The sequence below is a fragment of the Staurois parvus genome, unplaced genomic scaffold, assembly GCF_062004578.1.
Source record: "Staurois parvus isolate SC_StPar_1 unplaced genomic scaffold, SC_StPar_1.0 ptg000706l, whole genome shotgun sequence".
NCBI classification, from domain to species: domain Eukaryota; kingdom Metazoa; phylum Chordata; class Amphibia; order Anura; family Ranidae; genus Staurois; species Staurois parvus.
The window spans coordinates 397,611-403,938 of record NW_028318502.1 but is presented as its reverse complement, the minus strand read 5'-3'; the positions used below and the strand labels follow the sequence as shown (position 1 = coordinate 403,938).

Genomic DNA, 6,328 nt, shown 5'->3' with positions numbered 1-6,328 from the left:
TATCTATCTACAGTTGCAAGAAAAAGTATGTGAACCCCTTGGGATTACGTGGAGTTTTGCATGAATTGGGCATAAAATGTGCTCTGAACATCATCTAAGTCACAACAATAGAAGAACACAGTCTGCTGAACATAATACTACACAAACATTAGATGTTGCCATGGTTTAATTGCACATAACATGTAAACATTCACAGTGCAGGGAGGAAAAAGTATGTGAGGCCCTAGCTTAATGACTTCTCCCAGAGCTAATTGGAGCCAGGAGTGAGCCAACCTTGACTCCAATCAGTGTGATAATATTGGATGTGTTGCTGACACCTGTTTTGGGTTTACTGGTTTCTGTAGGTCTTTAGCTGACACTCTGGGATTCTTCTTTACCTCATGCAGCATTCTGCGCTGTGCTCTTGCAGTCATTTTTACAGGACGACCACGCCTAGGGAGAGTAGCAACAGTGCTAAACTTTCTCCATTTGTAGACAGTCTGTCTTACCGTGGACACATGAACATCAAGGCTTTTGGAGATACTTTTGTAACCCTTTCCAGCTTCATGCAAGTCAACAATTCTTGACCGTAGGTCTTCTGAGAGATCTTTTCTGCGAGGCATGGTTCACATCAGACAGTGCTTCTTGAAACCAGTAAACCCAAAACAGGTGTCAGCAACACATCCAATATTATCACACTGATTGGAGTCAAGGTTGGCTCACTCCTGGCTCCAATTAGCTCTGGGAGAAGTCATTAAGCTAGGGCCTCACATACTTTTTCCTCCCTGCACTGTGAATGTTTACATGTTATGTGCAATTAAACCATGGCAACATCTAATGTTTGTGTAGTATTATGTTCAGCAGACTGTGTTCTTCTATTGTTGTGACTTAGATGATGTTCAGAGCACATTTTATGCCCAATTCATGCAAAACTCCACGTAATCCCAAGGGGTTCACATACTTTTTCTTGCAACTGTATCTATCTATCTATCTATCTATCTATCTCTATATATTTAATTATTGAATCTCTTTAACATTTAAATATTATATATTTGGGTCATGCATTATATTTTCTTTTCCTCTCCCACAATGCACTGATGGAAATCCCATTGCTAGCTGGGAGACAACACTTGACAATTCATTTCCTCAGAAGCTCTGACCCCGATGCTCATTGTGTTTGTATTGTTCTTCCTGCAGACAGTAAAAACTGCATGAAATGTCCCGATGATGAATGGCCAAATGAGAAGAAGGATCGGTGTGTTCCAAGAGTGGTGGAATTTCTCTCATACACTGATGACACCATTGTTGCAGTATTTTCAGCTGTCTCCATCCTCTGTTGTCTTCTGACTGGTTTAATATTGGGGATATTTATCCATTACCAGGACACCCCCATTGTTAAAGCCAATAACCGGAACCTGAGCTATCTTCTTCTGGTCTCCATCATGCTGAGCTTCCTCTGTGTCTTCTTGTTCCTCGGCCATCCAGTAGATGTAACCTGCATGCTGCGTGTCACCTCTTTTGATGTCATCTTCTCAGTTGCCGTCTCTTCTCTACTTGCCAAAAGTATCATGGTGTGTATTGCTTTTAAAGCCACTAAACCTGGGAGTCCCTGGAGGAAATGGATGGGAATCAAACTGCCCAATTGTATCATTTGTGTCTTCTCATTGGTCCAAGTCATAATCTGTGTCACTTGGTTGTCTATTTCTCCTCCCTTCCAGGATCAGGACTAGAGATGAGCGAATTATTCAAAAATTCGATTCGGCCGATTCGCCGAATTTCAGGAAGAAATTCGATTTGATGCGAATTAATTCGCTACGAAGTTAACTTATAAAAAGGGTTTCTAGGCTTCAGAGAGCCTTTAAATTAGTGCAGAACACTGTACCTTTAATTTAAATGCCTTGGAGATGAGGAAGGAGAAGGAGAAGGATGAGAAGAAGGAGAAGGAGAAGGATGAGAAGAAGGAGAAGGATGAGAAGAAGGAGAAGGATGAGAAGAAGGAGAAGGATGAGAAGAAGGAGAAGGATGAGAAGAAGGATGAGAAGAAGGATGAGAAGAAGGAGAAGGATGAGAAGAAGGATGAGAAGAAGGAGAAGGATGAGAAGAAGGATGAGAAGAAGGAGAAGGATGAGAAGAAGGATGAGAAGAAGGAGAAGGATGAGAAGAAGGATGAGAAGAAGGAGAAGGATGAGAAGAAGGAGAAGGAGAAGGATGAGAAGAAGGAGAAGGATGAGAAGAAGGAGAAGGAGAAGGATGAGAAGAAGGAGAAGGATGAGAAGAAGGAGAAGGATGAGAAGAAGGAGAAGGAGAAGGATGAGAAGAAGGAGAAGGATGAGAAGAAGGATGAGAAGAAGGATGAGAAGAAGGAGAAGGATGAGAAGAAGGATGAGAAGAAGGAGAAGGATGAGAAGAAGGATGAGAAGAAGGAGAAGGATGAGAAGAAGGATGAGAAGAAGGAGAAGGATGAGAAGAAGGAGAAGGATGAGAAGAAGGATGAGAAGAAGGAGAAGGATGAGAAGAAGGATGAGAAGAAGGAGAAGGATGAGAAGAAGGAGAAGGAGAAGGATGAGAAGAAGGAGAAGGAGAAGGATGAGAAGAAGGAGAAGGATGAGAAGAAGGATGAGAAGAAGGATGAGAAGAAGGAGAAGGATGAGAAGAAGGATGAGAAGAAGGAGAAGGATGAGAAGAAGGAGAAGGATGAGAAGAAGGAGAAGGATGAGAAGAAGGAGAAGGATGAGAAGAAGGATGAGAAGAAGGATGAGAAGAAGGAGAAGGATGAGAAGAAGGATGAGAAGAAGGAGAAGGATGAGAAGAAGGATGAGAAGAAGGAGAAGGATGAGAAGAAGGATGAGAAGAAGGAGAAGGATGAGAAGAAGGAGAAGGATGAGAAGAAGGATGAGAAGAAGGAGAAGGATGAGAAGAAGGATGAGAAGAAGGAGAAGGATGAGAAGAAGGAGAAGGAGAAGGATGAGAAGAAGGAGAAGGATGAGAAGAAGGAGAAGGAGAAGGATGAGAAGAAGGAGAAGGAGAAGGATGAGAAGAAGGAGAAGGAGAAGGATGAGAAGAAGGAGAAGGAAAAGGATGAGAAGAAGGAGAAGGATGAGAAGAAGGAGAAGGATGAGAAGAAGGATGAGAAGAAGGATGAGAAGAAGGAGAAGGATGAGAAGAAGGATGAGAAGAAGGAGAAGGATGAGAAGAAGGAGAAGGATGAGAAGAAGAAGAAGGATGAGAAGAAGGAGAAGGATGAGAAGAAGGAGAAGGATGAGAAGAAGGAGAAGGATGAGAAGAAGAAGAAGGATGAGAAGAAGAAGAAGGATGAGAAGAAGAAGAAAGATGAGAAGAAGGAGAATTCCAAGCCGGCAAAAAGTGTATCTGCAGAGCTCCGCTATTTCTTAGCGGAGCTCTGCAGATACACTTAGCGGAGCTCTGCAGATACACTTTTTGCCGGCTTGGAATTCTTCTTATTTTCATCCTACTTCTTCTTCTTCTTCATCCTCATCCTCATCCTCTTCTTCTTCTTCTGAGGATGAGGATGAGGATGAAGAAGAAGAAGTAGGATGAAAATAAGAAGAATTCCAAGCCGGCAAAAAGTGTATCTGCAGAGCTCCGCTAAGTGTATCTGCAGAGCTCCGCTATTTCTGACAGTTCTGTGACATTCCCTCCATACAGCGGTTGAAACATTGTATCTATTTGTTTCCATAAATGGTTCCATTTATGGAAACAAATAGATACAATGTTTCAACCGCTGTATGGAGTGAATGTCACAGAACTGTCAGAAATAGCCTATTTCTGACAGTTCTGTGACATTCACTCCATACAGCGGTTTCAACAACATTCACTCCATACAGCGGTTGAAACATTGTATCTATTTGTTTCCATAAATGGAAACAAATAGATACAATGTTTCAACCACTGTATGGAGTGAATGTCACAGAACTGTCAGAAATAGCGGAGCTCTGCAGATACACTTAGCGGAGCTCTGCAGATACACTTTTTGCCGGCTTGGAATTATTCTTATTTTCATCCTACTTCTTCTTCATCCTCATCCTCTTCTTCTTCTTCTGAGGATGAGGATGAGGATGAAGAAGAAGAAGAAGAAGAAGAAGTAGGATGAAAATAAGAATAATTCCAAGCCGGCAAAAAGTGTATCTGCAGAGCTCCTCTAAGTGTATCTGCAGAATAGAGGAGCTCTGCAGACACACTTTTTGCCGGCTTGGAATTATTCTTATTTTCATCCTACTTCTTCTTCTTCTTCTTCTTCTTCTTCATCCTCATCCTCAGAAGAAGAAGAAGAGGATGAGGATGAAGAGGAAGAAGAAGAAGAAGTAGGATGAAAATAAGAAGAATTCCAAGCCGGCAAAAAGTGTATCTGCAGAGCTCCTCTATTCTGCAGATACACTTAGAGGAGCTCTGCAGATACACTTTTTGCCGGCTTGGAATTATTCTTATTTTCATCCTACTTCTTCTTCTTCTTCATCCTCATCCTCATCCTCTTCTTCTTCTTCTGAGGATGAGGATGAGGATGAAGAAGAAGAAGAAGAAGTAGGATGAAAATAAGATTAATTCCAAGCCGGCAAAAAGTGCATCTGCAGAGCTCCTCTAAGTGTATCTGCAGAATAGAGGAGCTCTGCAGATACACTTTTTGCCGGCTTGGAATTATTCTTATTTTCATCCTACTTCTTCTTCTTCTTCTTCTTCTTCATCCTCATCCTCAGAAGAAGAAGAAGAGGATGAGGATGAGGATGAAGAGGAAGAAGAAGAAGAAGAAGAAGAAGTAGGATGAAAATAAGAATAATTCCAAACCGGCAAAAAGTGTATGTGCAGAGTTCCTCTATTTCTGACAGTTCTCTGACAGCTCCTTCACATGTACAGCGGTTGAAACATCTGTTTCCGAATAAAAACATCTGTATCCTAAATGGAAACAAATAGATACAATGTTTCAACCGCTGTACATGTGAAGGAACTGTCAGAAAACTGTCAGAAATAGCGGAGCTCTCTGCAGGGACACTTTTGCCGGCTGATCGGGAAAAATCCGATTCGCGCACCCGAAGTAGGCAAATATTCGGATTCGACGCGAATCAAATTTTTCCTGAAATTCGTATCGAATTCCACTTCGCCTGGTTCGATTCGCTCATCTCTAATCAGGACATTCACTCTTATCAGGGGAAGATCATCATTCAGTGTAATGAGGGTTCAGTTATCGGCTTCTACTCTGTCCTGGGATATATGGGGCTTCTGGCAGCTGTGAGCTTCATTATAGCTTTTATAGCCAGGACATTACCGGACAGTTTTAATGAGGCCAAGTACATCACCTTCAGCATGCTGGTGTTCTGCAGTGTCTGGATTGCCATGATCCCGGCCTATCAGAGCACGAGAGGGAAATACATGGTGGCTGTGGAGGTCTTTGCTATAATGGCCTCAAGTTCTGGACTTCTTGGCTGTATATTTTTCCCAAAATGTTACATAATTCTGTTTAGACCTGACCTGAATACAAAGACATTCATCCACTAATATGTGAGGAGCAACACTGGGTTACCAGTCATTATGGTATTATCTCTATTATTGTTATTTTTAGTATTTTGCTAGTGTATTGAGAATGAAGATTGTATAGATAAACATTTAATACTCTCTAATAGACGGCGAGTTAAATTTGTTGCTCTGCACTCCACTGGTATCAGACATTTTGGGTTTTTGTGGAAACCTTGTCCCCTGCTGGGTGTAGTGGTTCCTCCCACCAGCTTATCACTACAGAACAATGTAGTCACAGTGACCAGAGGGGGACAAAGTATCCAAATCATCCTAAAGTGTCAGATACCAGAGACACCCATCACTCTTCCAGAGAGTAGCCCCCTTTGGACTCCTATCGCATCTATATAGACATGGGTGTCAAAACTCCCATGTGGGGCACTTTGTTTGTGCTTGGTTGCACGGGGGGGTTGGGCGGCCCCTTAAGTAATGGATCTGAGAGGATGTGCAATGGCATTATGGCATTGGCAAGGGTACATTCCCCTCTCCATTTCCCTATCAGTCGGGTCCTAATCTTCTGATCACCACAGATCCAGAATATATCTCTCAACGACATAACTTGATTCTGAGTTAAATTTGACTGGGCTGTGCTATAAGTGGCGCAAAATCCCTTTGTGAAATTTCCTAGAAACCTTCCTCCTCCCTCGTAATTGGCATAGCAGGTATAATTACCGGGATATATAGTTAAACCATTTGGGGCCTTTTCGTCTCCTTGGACTAGGTGGTAACGCTTCTTCCAGTCCTTACATAAAGACTGGTTCGTAGAGATGTTAGTATACAGGCTTAAGAGACACAAACATTTTGGCGCACCCAACGAGGGGCCCGG

At 42.3% G+C, this 6,328-nt stretch overlaps 1 pseudogene; it reads left to right on the top strand.

Moving 5' to 3' along the window:
* The first annotated feature begins 1,190 nt into the window (after nucleotides 1-1,190).
* LOC149445844 (vomeronasal type-2 receptor 26-like) lies at nucleotides 1,191-5,487 on the top strand (annotated as a pseudogene).
* Nucleotides 5,488-6,328: the final 841 nt, after the last annotated feature.